This window comes from Rutidosis leptorrhynchoides, chromosome 1, assembly GCF_046630445.1.
Source record: "Rutidosis leptorrhynchoides isolate AG116_Rl617_1_P2 chromosome 1, CSIRO_AGI_Rlap_v1, whole genome shotgun sequence".
NCBI classification, from domain to species: domain Eukaryota; kingdom Viridiplantae; phylum Streptophyta; class Magnoliopsida; order Asterales; family Asteraceae; genus Rutidosis; species Rutidosis leptorrhynchoides.
Genome location: NC_092333.1, coordinates 267,486,172 through 267,503,429, shown reverse-complemented (window position 1 = coordinate 267,503,429; position 17,258 = coordinate 267,486,172).

The following is a 17,258-nucleotide window of genomic DNA, read 5'->3' as shown; positions in this document are numbered from 1 at the left end:
AACGAAGATCATACTCAAAGTACAGATGGTAATATTGAGGCGTGTGATGTTGATATCCGAGGTACAGATTGTAATGTTGCGGTTTACGACGCGGTTGTGGTTGAGGGTGATGAGGGTACTGTTGGCGTTGATGATGGTGATACGAATTATGCTGCTGGTGCTGCTGCTGGTGTTTGCAACCTTCGCATCATGTTCTCCAAAGCCGTCACGCGAGCGCGAAGTTCGTTAACTTTTGCTAGTACATCTGGATGATTGGCGGTTGGAGAGAGAGGATGAAATATGTATTCGTGACGAGGTACTCGGAAAAGGGGAGAGAAAATGGTTTCTTGAACAGGCTCGCCGGTAAGCGCTTCAGGTTCATCGACAAAAGAGCAATTCGGTTGGTGGAAAGGATCTTCCTCGTGAAATGATTTTCGAATAAAGGATGATATTCTAACTTCATAGAATATCTATGTATATAGTACTAAAGATTTTGTAGGCTAAAGAGGAATTTACGGCATATGTCAGGCAAATCTACAGATGCGCTAAAATAGGAATTATCAGATACGCTAAGATATGAATTTTGTCTATGCACTATCGATGCAGTAACTGCAGCAAGACGTGTCTAGACTTATGAATGATAAGCAGGCAATTCCCTAAGGATGATAAGCAGATGGTTTCCGACTAGAAATGATAAGCAAAACTTTTTGACATGTAGGCACGGTCAAAGTCCAGACTCACTAATGTATCCTAACAACTACTAGTCAGACACACTAATGCAAGGCCTGGTTCGCTAAGACCATCGCTCTGATACCACCTGAGAGGACCCGTCCTTATCCCCTGGACGAAATCATCAACATTTGGTTCCATTGCGATGATCGACTCCAAGTAATGTCCTTAACATGAGCAAATGCACAGCGGAAGATTCTATACGTACCTGAGAATAAACATGCTTTAAAACGTCAACATAAAGTTGGTGAGATATATAGGTTTGATGCTAGCAGCGTTATAACTATGGACCACAAGATTTCATATGTAAACATTTTAATAAAAATATTCTAAGTTGTTGAGCACTTGGTAACCATACTTAACATTTAATCAACGTCGCATATTCCCTTTATTATGAAATCTCCCTACACCGTACCAAGTGTAGTAACGAAACGAAGTACTGTGCAACCGTTAAATACTGGTCGTCCAGTCCGGTTGGGGTTGTCAGGCCCGATAGATCTATCAACAGGATTCGCGTTTACAATACCCATGTAAATTGTAGTTACCAAGCTACAGGGAAATATGCCAGTGGTACAACTCAACGTAGAATATATATTTTTAGTCACTTGTGTCCATAACGTAAATCATTTATAAAAACAGCGCATGTATTCTCAGCCCAAAAATATTTAGAGTTGAAAAGGGACTATATACTCACCTAATGTATTTTGTAGTAAAAATACATATAACATCATTGATCAAGTATAAGGTTGGCCTCGGATTCACGAACCTATATCATTTGTATGTTTATTAATATATATTATCGAAATAGAACAAATTCATATATTATAACTTATGCTATAGATTATATATATATGTTTAATTTGTTTAGACCAAAAATGATTAGTGTTTAGATAATTATATTAATATATTTAGTTAGTCTTATGTTAAAAATGCCTGATTGATCATATATGAATATTCATATAAAATTCGTTAATAAAATTAATATATATTTTATATACATAACATTTATTTAGAAATAATATTAGTTATGGTAAGTAAAAGTTGTATTTGATTATAATAATAATAAAATAACAATACTGTTAACAATAATAATTATGAAAATTTTACTGTTAATAATAGCTAGGATATTAGTTTTAATAATAATGATATCCATGATAATTATGATAATACTTATAATTATCTGATAATACTAATAATAATGATATTATTAATAATACCTAATAATAATACTTTTAGATTGATGTTAATGTTAATGTTTATGAAAATAATAATATTGGTAATAATACTTTGAGATATAATATTACTTTTACTATATTACAAATAATAATAAAATCATAAAATTAACAACAATAATAATAATAATCATATTAAGAATATTAATAATAATACTAGGGATAAATAACTACCTCATAAGGCCCTTAAAAAAATAGTTACTGTCTGCAGGGCTCGAACCCTAGACCACTTGGTTACACAAGGACACGCCTAACCAGCTACACCAGTTCCAATTTTCTGATTTAACTCGTATCATAAACGTATTTAACCCGTAAGGTTCGCTAGTCCGTTTAAGGCCCAACACAATTTCATAACCCTCGGCCCAACACAATTTTTATAACCCCCAATAAATATATCGATGTTTCCAGGAATCATTGACAAATAAATTGGCCGACAAAACCAAAAAAAATAGCGTGTGGGGTATACATGAGCTCGACATAAAGAAGCCCAAGCTGGATCCCTTATTTTCATCAACATCGATCTTTAATTATCATTCTTTATCATCATCGATATGTACAGGGAAGAAAAATAAGTGGGTTTGTAAGTTGAGCAAGAACAGTAGATTGACAGTAGCAGCGACAATTAACAAGTGATGATGATGGTTTAGGCGGGTTTAAAACTGAGACAGGATCACAAAAACAAACGGCGACAGCAACTGCAGCGAAGGTAGTATATGGGTGGTTTGATTCGATGCCGGTTATGATTGGTGTTTGCTAGTCACGTAAACCAAAAGTGGTGGCGGTTTACCGGTGTTCAACGGTGGTAGTGATGGAGGATTGGGTGGTTTTAGAAGATTCACGATGATGGTTATGGTTTTACGAGAGCTACTCCAAAAACAGAAGAAAAAAAAAAATATATATATATATATATATATATATATATATATATATATATATATATATATATATATATATATATATATATATATAGAAGTGAGAGAGGATGAGAGAGACTGAGATGGTTCGTGATGATGAAGGTGGAGACCGTTATGGTGATGGTAGTGTTCGATTGTGATTAAATAGAAAACATCCTAGGCAGCATAATAGCGTAACTTATGGTTTAAGTGATGATGATCAAGGTTGATGATAGTTCTTTGATGGATAAAAAAAATAGAAGAGAGAGGAAAAGAGATATAGAGTGAAAGGGAAGATGATGATAGTTCAAGGTATTGACGAGGGTGGTTCATGATGTAAGCAAGTTTGAGTTGTATTAGTTTGTTTTTGGTATCAACAAGGTTTTTGAGATAGTAGTATGTATATGGCTTTATATATAAAATATGCACATAGATATTTACTTTGATATATATTACCATATACCATTTATCATATATCATTGTCATATAGTAGATGGTACACACATATTCAAATTCACGGGTTCAAATTAGATATATGTATATGTTAAAGTGATAGTGATATTAAAACAAAAAGAGATATATGCATGTGGTATGTTTGGTGTGTTAAGATTGTCCATAAGGGGAAAAATATAGTTCTTTGATGGATAAAAAAAATAGAAGAGAGAGGAAAAGAGATAGAGAGTGAAAGGGAAGATGATGATAGTTCAAGGTATTGACGAGGGTGGTTCATGATGTAAGCAAGTTTGAGTTGTATTAGTTTGTTTTTGGTATCAACAAGGTTTTTGAGATAGTAGTATGTATATGGCTTTATATATAAAATATGCACATAGATATTTACTTTGATATATATTACCATATACCATTTATCATATATCATTGTCATATAGTAGATTGTACACACATATTCAAATTCACGGGTTCAAATTAGATATATGTATATGTTAAAGTGATAGTGATATTAAAACAAAAAGAGATATATGCATGTGGTATGTTTGGTGTGTTAAGATTGTCCATAAGGGGAAAAATATATAGTGTAAAAAGAATGATTGACATAATGATATGTAGTGGATCTTAATATATTTCTATATATATATATATATATATATATATATATATATATATATATATATATATATATATATATATATATATATATGTATATATATATATATATATGTATATATATATATATATATGTATATATATATATATATGTATATATATATATATATATATGTATATATATATATATATGTAATACTAGATATATTATAATATCTCATATAAATGTATTCAATAACTTTTATATCTATATGCAGATTTGTTTTACTAATAAATTTCATTATAACATAAATCATTTTATTTTACAAAATTAAATCTAAGAACTAAATAATATAGTATTCCAAATTATATTTTGAATATATATATATATATATATATATATATATATATATATATATATATATATATATATATATATATATATATATATATATATATATATATTTATATTTTTAGTTAGATATGTATCTATTTACAAATAGTTGTTCGTGAATCGTCAGGCATGTCAAAGGGTAACTGATTAACTAATTATAGATTTCAAACTTTCTAGACTCAACATTAGGGTTATTCCTTATCGTGTCGGAAACATATAGAGATTAGGGTTTAAATTTGGTCGGAAATTTTCGGGTCGTTACATATTTTGATCAAATTAAAACCGATTTATTTTCTAAAAACCTATTTTCAATGCGTTCATTACCATTGAACGTAAAATCCTGAGAATTCATCAGAATTCATTAGGTCACCTGAACCAAATCGGGTGTCAACTGTAAGAACGGTGGTTGCATAGCATGGTTGAAGACAGGACCTTATGCCAGACCAAAAAATTATAGGGTGATCTTTACTATTTCTCCTACAAAGGATAGTAATTGCATCCGACACATTTTTAGACCATAATCAAATGCATGTCATTAGACATCACCTTAACAGTTGCTTGTTCAATGCTTTCCTTTACAACCGGAAGGTAGTTTACCGAAAGGTAATATACGGAGCAAGTATACTGGACGTGTTGCTTTCCAAATACAAGGTTAGTAAGTGGGTGACACAAAACCACAAGTTTTGAGCTAAAATTTTAAAATCTGAAACCCACAAAATCCACAAAAGCATTTTGCAAACACCGGTGAAGGGTTATTCCGGAAAACTTATCTAGGGTAAAATCTAGAATGAATTTTCAAAAGATCAAATGTTTTCATAAAGATTCAATTTCCTTAAAGGATCTAAATTTTCATAGTCATGTGGGACTGTAAACCACATTGTTACTATCATTGTTTATACCTCCGTATCAAAATCACTGATGTATAAAGTGTGAGAATAAAAAGTGATTCGAGTGAAGTGTGATTTAATTTCAAGTTCTGTATTGCTTGAGGACAAGCAACGTTCAAGTGTGGGGATATTTGATAGTACTCCAAATGAACATATATTTAGGCGTAATATCCTTCCAATTTGTAAAGTTTTTAGTTGCAATTGTTCTATTTTCAAGTAATATTCGTTTAAATAAATAAGTGCGAAGACAAAAGAAGAAAACGACGATTTGAAGACGCAAATGACCAAAAAGCTCAAATGTACAAGATATAATCCAAGTGGTTCAATTTATTGATGAATAACGTCTAAAAATAACAAGAGTACAAGCCGCGAAACACAAAGTACAAGATATCTAAGCATACGAAAGGGCGTTCGAAAATCCGAAACTGAGACATGAACCAACTATTAACGTACGACTCAACGGAGCTAAAATTACAAGTCAACTATGCACATAAATATAATATAATATATATATAATTATATAAATTATATTATATAATTTAATATAACGTCGACAAGCTAAAATACAAAAATGGGATGAGCTGGAATCTGGAACCACGCGATCGCGGAGCACACTTGCCTATTTCCTACGCGATCGCGGAGAAACAAAAATATCTGTCCAAGCTAGCCATGCGATCGCATGGCCTGGAAGCACAATTTCCATGCGATCGCATGGATGGGGAATCCTGGCCAAGTCTATAAATGGAGCAATTTTCGGATGAGTTAGAAACACACCAACACCTTCATCCAACTTACTCTCCCTCTATAATATAATATATATATATATATATATATATATATATATATATATATATATATATATATATATATATATATATATATATATATATATATATATATATATATATATATATATATATATATAATATAGTTTAGTTTTTTTATTAGTTAGTTTAGGTAATGTAACGGTTAATTTACTGGTTTTAAAGTCGAAGTTCTGTCCGTGTAAAGCTACGCGATAAGTAATCATTGTAAGTTATGTTCTCCTTTTTAAAATTAATGTCTCGTAACTAAGTTATTATTATGCTTATTTGAGTCGAAGTAATTGTGATGTTGGACTAAATATTAAGACGGGGTTATTAGGCTTTGTACCATAATTGGGGTTTGAACAAAAGACCGACACTTGTGGAAATTGGACTATGGGCTATTAATAGATGGGGGGTATTGTCTAATCGAGTGACAACTCATTGAAATCTGTCGAACCTATCTTCAATTTAGTTAATCTAATAATTAATTATGATTGTAGTTGTCCTATTTAGTGACATTTATATGGAATCTTTTACAATCATTTAATTAATTATTCGGGTTGGGTAATTGATTATTCAAATTGATCAAGTGGATAAATTAATATTCATAATTAATGAAAACAGGGGTGGATTACATACAGTGATAACTGGTGTAATTGTTGACAGAAGTGATAATTGCGTCACAGTTTAAATCCCCAATTAGTTGGAATATTTGACTTCGGGTATAAGGGTAATTTGACGAGGACACTCGCACTTTATATTTATGACCGATGGACTATTATGGACAAAAACCAGATAGACGTATCAAATAAACAAGTACAAAAGACAATTAACCCATGGTAATAAATTAAAATCAAAACGTCAAACATCATGATTACGGAAGTTTAAATAATCATAATACTTTTATTTTTATATTTAATCATCGTACTTTTATTTACTGTCATTTTATTTATTTTTATTTATTTTACGCATTTTAATTATTGTCATTTATATTTACGCTTAAAACTTAAAATCAACAAACCGGTCATTAAACGGTAAATCCCCTTTTATATATATTATTATATATAATTATATATATTTTGTACAAATATAGTTGTTTAAAATATAGTGTAAAATAAGTCGTCTCCCTGTAGAACGAACCGGACTTACTAAAAACTATACTACGCTACGATTAGGTACACTGCCTATAGTGTTGTAGCAGAGTTTAGGTATATCCCATATGTAAATAAATAATAAAACTTGTGTAATTTGTATCGTATTTTGTATTAAAAATAATAGTATATTTCGTACACCCTCACTGCATCTTCATTAATCGTTTTGCGTTCTTTAGAATGGAGACGAGAAGCGAAACTTCAGGCGGGAAGCAAGGGGTGATGATGACGTGACGGCTAAGATTGGGGCCGCTCTGGAGAACTATTCATCAGTTTTTACAAGGAAGGTTAAAGAAGTCTTTCAAGGGGTGATTGAAGGACAAGTAACCGAACTTTTTAAGGAACAAATGGGTACAATTGTTCAAGCGGAGTTTGAGAAGAGATTTCCTAGACCTCAAGTTGAAGGCGGTGGAGAGGATGTACCTCTTAATCACGGGATTCGAGGTAACATAGTCAGATGGGAGTTTACTTACAAGAACTTCATGATGATTAAACCTCCTTTGTATGTCGGAGATCTCGATCCTTTGATAAGTACTAGTTGGATCTCGGATGTCGAAGGGTGTTTTCGTACGAGTGAATGCCCTCCTGACAAGAAAATGAGACTCGCTACTAGTTTGTTGCGGGGTAATGCGAAGAATTGGTTGGACGGTAAGATTGATATCGTCAGTGAGGTACCGTTTATGGGGTTATCGTGGGACAATTTTAAGAAGGAATTCTTTGAGGAGTTCCGGACACAAGCCAATTTGACAAGGAATTCTTTAAGAAGGATGCGTGATGAGTTTTGAAGTTTTCGACAAGGGTCTATGGACCTAAATACTCTTAGGACTACCTTTTTGGCAAAAGCCTGATTTTGCGCCCAATATACGAGAAACGATAGGTAGTTGATGGAGCATTTTCTTAATAATTTGAATGATGATTTGCGTGGGAAAATTAGCATTGGGTAAGTAGACTCTTTTGCTAAACTATTTTTCGTGGCTAAGGGTATCGAATCGTATGCTCCTACGATGGTTGGTGATACTTCGGGAGAGAGAAGGGTTAACTCGTTTGGCGCTCCGAGCAAGAAATCTAAAAGTGCATTTGAGATCACGGGTAGCGTGGGGAAAGGAGTGTCGGGTGCTAGTGCGTCTAGGTGTTTCAATTATGGTGAAAGAGGTCACAAGTTTTGGGAGTGCCCGGTATTGAAAAGTAGTGGGTTTGTGTGTTTCAATTATCGTGAAGAAGGGCATCGCAAGGCAAAGTGTCCGGAGCTAGCGATGACGGGCGTCACGAGAAGACGTTCAGGTACTTTTAGTGTAGTATTCGTATGTTGTATATTTTGTTATAACATGCGGTATGTGTGTAAGCCTTAGCTAAACTTTATTCTCCATTAGAGATAATTTGTAGCTAGCGATCGGCTGACTTTTATGGTTTTGTGTTGCACTCGGTAGAGTGTATGATTAATGTGTGATGCCTTGACTCCGTCGTGCGAGTCATTTGTGCTTAGGCATTTGGGTGACTATTGGGTCGTTAAACTCGCTTGAGTGAGACCCGTAGGACATTAGATTTGATAGTGTCCTAGTGAGTAGAATGATTATGCGTATATCTATAAGTTCGATTTGTTTCGGGTGGTACGGTTAGTGTAACAACCCTGATTTTTCCGTTACTTTCGTTAACCTTCCGTTAGTTTATTTAACGGCGATTATTTAACTTTTATGTGTTTACATGTATTAAATGCGTACTTGACCTTTGGAGGGTTTCAATAATTGATATGGGTTGATATTAATTCAAATAAATATTTCGGATAATGAAATACGATAAAAACGATACGATTTTGATAATAGTTTTTTGAGCAACGAAACGCTCGGGTTTATTTTAATAATTAATTTTATTAATTATTAACTTTTAAAAATATTTAATTTATTGGGTTTTTAATAAATTAAGCGATTGGTTGCGTTTAACAATCGGATTAGCGTTCCGGGCCTTCGGTACGACAAAACGACACTTAAAACGGACCACGAATACACTGGATTACAAAACGAGAGCCCGGGAACCCATGGTGGGCCCCATTCGGCCGACCCCTCCCCCTCACCCCCTTATATTTCAATTTTTGATAAGTTTAGGGGCTTATGTGCAATTTAGGAGAACTAGGGTTTTTATAAATTAGAATGTTAACAAAAATTTGGGATAAACTCTCACACAAAAACTGCACCAGTAGATCCCTTCTCCCTCCCCATTCACGTCGACCATCATCATCACCACCATACCTTCATCTTTCAAAATTAGCAAAAGTGTTATACACGAATTGCGTTCATCTCCTCGTTCTCTATCCATTGTATAAACAATTTAGCGATAAAAGGTATATTTACATAAACCCTAATTCTTAAAAATCTGATTTTTATAAAGTTTCATAGTTATGTTGTCAATTGCTCAAGTCTATACGCGTACATGTTAATTGTAATCGTTAATTTGATTGTTTGATGCACTAGGGTTTAAAAACGAATTTGTATTTGTTTGATCAGAAAAATTAAGTTTTTCAAATGTTAATTATTATGTTATAATCAGATTCCTTGCAAAAAAACTATTGAGTTTAGGCTTTGGATTCGCTTGATTTCGTTTTCGTATGATTAAGTTATGTCTATTTGAATTATCGTTGTGTTATTGTTGCTTAATCAGAAATCTGGTATTGATAGAAAATGAATTGGCATGTGAGACTTATACCAATGGAAATATAATTTAAAAACACTCAAGTTAGACTAGGATATCATGTTGTTTGCTTATGTATAGCCCGAGATATGCTAGAATTAGTGTAAATGAAGTTTTATACAGCACTTGCATGAAAATAACCTTGTATGATAAAATTCGTTAACTTCTGTGATTGAAGCTTTGCATATTTGAAAAATAGACAAAAAGTAATTCATCTTTCATGTAGATATCATAGGCTAATTGTATCTAGGTCTTCGGATAATCGTATGCGAATGTGACTAACGAAATGGGAATCGAATCTGTAAATTGAACACGGTTTTGTACTTTATGAATTTTGTATATTGATTGAGCATGTATGCTTCTGTAAAATGAAACTTAATATGATATTTGACTTATTGTTAGTTTATTTCAATCTCTTAAACCTTATGCATTGGGCACAATAGAGCCATACTTTATGTGAATTCTGATTTGAACTGAAAACTGAATGATCAATTTGCACGAATAAACTGTACATATTGGCTAAACAAAAGTGGCTAGATTTTTGATATGTTTTACTTTGATTTGTCCTTGAACTATGGCCACTGGTCTTGTATCAATTGCATGTTTCTAACTCCGGTTATAGCCGAAATGAAATCAGTGCGCGGTCAGAAACTGACCTGGCAAACCCCAAATGTATTCCTTCTGATTCCTGACTTTTAATCGTCGTATGAGTCCCTGGCCAGAATTTTTGGAATCTATTTTGAGTCTAGTTATGATCTGGAGTTTTTCATATTTACTTGAATTTTGTACTATGAGATATTGTGCTAAGTGTGCTACGTGTTCGTAAATTTGGTGCATGACGATAAACTGAAATTGTGAAAATGATTATTCATGACCTAAAACGTATGGTATGACTTAGTTTTGACATTTTGACCAATATTTGACATGAACCTACTGATGTTGACTTTAGTTGACTACATTGACCAAGTTTTACTTTCAGTTGACTTTGTTTGACTTGCATGATATAGTTGACTTTTACTTTAAATCGCGTCGACTCGAGCAATAAGACAACGTACACTATGAAACCACACTTATATAAGATACATATATTGACCAACCTACATACGTATACTTAGGTTACACTACTCGGGTCTAAACCGTACAAGTCATTTGTCTTTCATTCCGAGCTTATTCAAAGGTGAGTCTACAGTCCCGCTTTTTACATGTTTTCAGGGATGAGAATACACCCTGTTATATTTAAATTTTCAAATGCTTTATATTGACATGAGTACTACACATATGCATAATGAGTTTGTTCAAAAAGCCTCTAGCTTGAATACTTTTAATACCAATGGTAAGCACAATTTAGATGGACGGATCCGTTAGGTTGACAACCTCACCCACTATAAAAGCAGTGGTGCTTTTACTTTGAACATTTAATACAACTGAACAATGTATAACATTTTATGAGGTAAGGTGGGTATAGTGGATATACTCGGGTCTTTGCTAGTATTCAGGTGCTCGGTTTATGCTTGCGATAGAATCTTGTGGTCAATGAAATTAAACTATTTTTCTGATAACTGTTTTTCAGACATTGTTACGTTACTTTAAACCTGTAGATTCACCAACATTATTTGTTGACCTGTTGTTGCGTGTTGTTATTCTCAGGTCCTTAAGAGGTATGCTTCTTCTGTGTTTGCTGCATGTCTGGCCGAGGAGTCAGCATTTGATTTTAAAGAACATTATTTACTTTCGCATTTAAAACTTTTTTACTGTTTAAATACTGTTGGCTTGTGGTTACGATCACAACAGTGTTTCTATTTTAGGATTTCTGACTTTTGTTTTTGAAAGTTATTAATTTAAATAAAATTAAATGCGATTGCTTTAAACGTCTCATATAGAGGGCGTAACTGTTAACTGTGGGACCAGAATTAACACGCCGTTAGATGGTATTTTGGCGGGGTGTTATAGTTGGTATCAGAGCTAACGGTTCGTAGGGAAACTAGGACTTGCATTAGTGTGTCTAATTTGGACATTAGGATGCCTTGATGAGTCTAGACTACGACCGGGACTTAGTCATTACATGAGTACTTTGTGACTAATGTTATTTACTTGACTAATCTGTTTTGTTTGTGTTCTTGTACTATGAGTTAGATGTCACAGGATTCAGAAAGCAGTGACAGCGACGCCAGTGTGGCTGAGGTGAATGCTCCAGCCCCAGCACCAGTACCTGCTCTGCATCGGATACCTAACCATCCCGTAAACCTTTATGCGTTGGATTTGGTTCATACTAACCGTAACAGGGATATTGTTGATCGTGTTAACGCCTTGAGCGATATTGCTATGACATATCCGCACCCCGATGATCTAGAGAGGATGGAGGAAAGAGTCACAGGTATAAATACTTATACGTACGAGGCTGAAGCAAGGTTCGTTGAGATGACGAGATTGATAGCAGCCTTAACTTCCAGGGTTGCTGCGTAAGAGGCGGAACGTAATAGGCCGAAGAATGATGGACCTGCCTTCCGTACTCGACAGAAGAGGAAGTGAAGGGTCGTTGACCATGAGCTTCTTTTCATTTTTCATCCGCCATACCTTCTTTAATTGATTATATAAGACTTACCAGATGTTATAAACCGGGCTATTAGCACATTATGTTTATTGTTTGGTTTACTACTTTGGAATTTGGTTTATCACTCTTGGATTATACTTATATTAATGGTGGATTATGCTATTGGTAACTATTACCTTTAATGCATGCGGTAATATTTTGTATTTAGTAACTTGTATGATCATAATACTTGTGTTATGTTATACTACTACTATTGCCATTAATGTTACTACTTAGTGTTACTATCACCACTATCACTACATAACACTAGTACCACTACTACTACCACTAGTGTTACTACTAACACTACTAACACTATTATCACTACTTACACTACTTCTCACTACTAGCGAATCTTTTCGTACTATTATTTACTAGTCTTCAACACTCATTTCTAGTATATTTGGTTATAGCCTTGTTTATTATTGGAACTAGCATGTTATGCTATTCTTCGTCGAAGTGCTCCCCATGGTGAAGAACATCAGGGTCGCAATGCTCTGATTTGCGACAGGTGCAAGAAGGCGAGCTACATAGCCAAGGACTTCAGAGACGGAGCTCCGGTCCTATATGTTAAGAAGAAAGATGGGTCGATGAGGTTGTGTATCGACTACAGAGAATTGAACAAGCTGACAATCAAGAATCGGTATCTGCTACCGAGGATTGATGACTTATTTGATCAGTTGCAGGGATCCAGCTACTATTCGAAGATTGATTTGAGATCCGGGTATCATCAATTGAGAGTCAAAGAAGCTGATGTCTCGAAGATAGCGTTAAAACACGTTATGGGCATTATGAGTTTACAGTGATGTTGTTTGGTTTGACGAACGCACCAGCAGTGTTCATGGACCTCATGAACCGTGTGTGTAAGCCATACCTAGATAAATTCGTCATTGTGTTCATTAATGATATATTGGTGTACTCCAACAACAGAGAAGAGCACGAACAGCATCTACGTTCGATATTGACTATGCTTAGAGAAGAGCAGTTGTAAGCAAAGTTCTCTAAGTGTGACTTTTGGTTACCAGAAGTACAATTTCTTGGCCATGTTGTAGGGGCCAATGGAATTCAGGTCGATCCAGCAAAGATTGAGTCGGTTAAGAATTGGGAAACTCCAAAGACGCCAACGCAGATTAGGCAATTTTTGGGTCTAGCTGGTTACTACCGGAGATTCATTGAAGGATTCTCTAAGATCACCTGACCATTAACCGCATTGACTCATAAGGGCAAGAAGTTTGAGTGGTCAGAACCGCAAGAGACTGCATTTCAGTTGTTGAAAGAGAAGTTAACAACTGCACCAGTATTGTCTCTACTCGAGAGAAGTGAAGATTTTGTTGTTTACTGTGATGCCTCACGTCAAGGAATGGGTTGCGTACTTATGCAACGAAACAAAGTTATTGCTTATGGATCGCGTCAGTTAAAGATTCACGAGCAGAACTACATTACGTACGACCTTGAGTTAGGAGCTGTTGTCTTTGCACTCAAAATGTGGAGACACTACCTGTTTGGAACCAAGTTCACTATCTTCACCGACCATAAGAGTTTACAGCACATTCGATCAGAAGCAACTTTACATGAGACAACGACGTTGGATAGAACTACTTAATGATTATAACTGCGAACTTCAATACCATCCGGGCAAGGCAAATGTTGTGGCAGATGCCTTGAGCAGAAAGGAGCGAGAGAAACCTCTTAGGGTTAAAGCGCTTAACATAGTCGTCCGTACGAATCTCACATCACAAATTCGTGAAGCACAACAAGAAGCCATGAAACAGGAGAATGTTGATGTTGAATTTCTCAAAGGGGTGGATAAGAAGTTTTACATCAAGGAGGACGGAACACGGTACTTTGCTAACCGAATCTGGGTACCAAAGTTTGGTGGATTGAGAGAACTAGTGTTGGAGGAAGCACGCAAGTCGAGATACTCAATTCATTCGGGATCAGATAAAATGTACCAAGATTTGAAGGCATTCTATTGGTGGCCGAACTTGAAAGCTGACATTGCCACTTATGTCAGGAAGTGCTTGACTTGCGCTAAAGTCAAGGCTGAGCATCAGAAGCCATCAGGATTATTAACTCAACCAGAGATTCCCCAGTGGAAGTGGGAAGGAATTTCCATGGACTTCATTACGAAACTGCCGAGAATGGCAGGAGGTCACGATACTATTTGGATTATCGTGGATCGTCTCACTAAGTCCGCGCACTTCTTACTGATAAGGGAAACTGATAAAATGGAGAATTTGGCTCAAATCTACATTAAGGAAGTCGTCTCTAGGCATGTAGTGCCTATATCCATTATATCTGACCGCGACAGCAGATTTACTTCCAGGTTTTGGCAATCATTGCAGAAAGCAATGGGGACTCGTTTAGATATGAGTACAGCATATCACCCCCAGACGGATGGCCAGAGCGAATGAACTATTCAGACTTTTGAGGACATGTTGAGAGCGTGTGTCATTGATTTCGGAAACGGATGGGATAAGTATTTACCACTAGCTGAGTTCTCATACAATAATAGCTACCATGCGAGTATTAAAGCTGCAACTTTTGAGGCATTGTATGGAAGGAAGTGTAGATCTCCTGTTTGTTGGAGCGAGTTGGGAGATAGTCCGTTGACAGGTCCTGAGATTATTCAGGAGACAACTGAGAAAGTTCTACAGATTCAGGAATGATTGAGAACGGCTCGAAGTTGACAAAAGAGTTATGTCGATGTTAGACGGAAGGACATAGAGTTCCAAGTTGGAGACAAAGTTATGCTTAAAGTATCACCTTGGAAGGGTGTTGTACGATTTGGGAAATGAGGTAAACTGAGTCCTCGCTATGTTGGACCGTTAGAGATAACTGAAAGAGTTGGACCAATAGCTTACAGATTGGAACTACCACAAGCACTCAGTGGTATTCATGACGTTTTCCATGTATCCATTCTAAAGAAGTGCCTAGCCGATGATAATTTGATTATTCCTTTAGAGCAACTATGTATCGACGACAAACTTCATTTCATTGAGGAACCTGTTGAAATCTTGGGCCGAGAGATCAAACAGTTGAAGCAAAGTAGAATTCCTATCGTTAAAGTTCGGTGGAACGCGAGAAGAGGACCAGAGTTCACGTGGGAGCGTGAAGACCAGATGAGGCTGAAGTATCCGCAATTGTTTCCCGAGGAAACCACTTCAGCGGACGATCACTAAAATTTCGGGATGAAATTTTCAATAACATGTGGGTAATGTAACAACCCTGATTTTTCCGTTACTTTCGTTAACCTTCCTTAGTTTATTTAACGGCGATTATTTAACTTTTATGTGTTTACATGTATTAAATGCGTACTTGACCTTTGGAGGGTTTCAATAATTGATATGGGTTGATATTAATTCAAATAAATATTCCGGATAATGAAATACGATAAAAACGATACGATTTTGATAATAGCTTTTTGAGCAACGAAACGCTCGGGTTTATTTTTATAATTAATTTTATTAATTATTAACTTTTAAAAATATTTAATTTATTGGGTTTTTAATAAATTAAGCGATTGGTTGCGTTTAACGATTGGATTAGCGTTTCGGGCCTTCGGTACGACAAAACGACACTTAAAACGGACCACGAATACACTGGATTACAAAACGAGAGCCCGGGAACCCATGGTGGGCCCCATTCAGCCGACCCCTCCCCCTCATGCCCTTATATTTCAATTTTTGATAAGTTTAGGGGCTTATGTGCAATTTAGGAGAACTAGGGTTTGTATAAATTAGAATGTTAACAAAAATTAGGGATAAACTCTCACACAAAAACTGCACCAGTCGATCCCTTCTCCCTCCCCATTCACGTTGACCATCATCATCACCACCATACCTTCATCTTTCAAAATTAGCAAAAGTGTTATACACGAATTGCGTTCATCTCCTCGTTCTCTATCCATTAGTATAAATAATTTAGCGATCAAAGGTATATTTACATAAACCCTAATTCTTAAAAATCTGATTTTTATAAAGTTTCATAGTTATGTTGTCAATTGCTCAAGTCTATACGCTTACGTGTTAATTGTAATCGTTAATTTGATTGTTTGATGCGCTAGGGTTTAAAAACGAATTTGTATTTGTTTGATCAGAAAAATTAAGTTTTTCAAATGTTAATTATTATGTTATAATCAGATTCCTTGCAAAAAACTATTGAGTTTAGGCTTTTGATTCGCTTGATTTCGTTTCCGTATGATTAAGTTATGTCGATTTGAATTATCGTTGTGTTATTGTTGCTTGATCAGAAATCTGGTATAGATAGAAAACGAATTGGCATGTGAGACTTATACCACTGGAAAGATAATTTAAAAACACTCAAGTTAGACTAGGATATCATGTTGTTTGCTTATGTATAGCCCAAGATATGCTAGAATTAGTGTAAATGAAGTTTTATACAGCACTTGCAAGAAAATAACCTTGTATGATAAAATGCATTAACTTATGTGATTGAAGCTTTGCATATTTGAAAAATATACAAAAATTAATTCATCTTTCATGTAGATATCATAAGCTAATTGTATCTAGATCTTCGGATAATCGTATGCGAATGTGACTAACGAAATGGGAATCGAATCTGTAAATTGAACACGGTTTTGTACTTTGTAAATTTTGTATATTGATTGAGCATGTATGCTTCTGGAAAATGAAACTTAATATGATATGTGACTTATTGTTAGTTTATTTCAATCTCTGATACCTTATGCATTGGGCACAATAGAGCCATACTTTATGTGAATTTTGATTTGAACTGAAAACTGAATGATCAACTTGCACGAATAAACTGTACAAATTGGCTAAACAAAAGTGGCTATATTTTTGTATGTGTTACTTTGATTTGTTCTTGAACTATGGCCACTGATCTTGTAT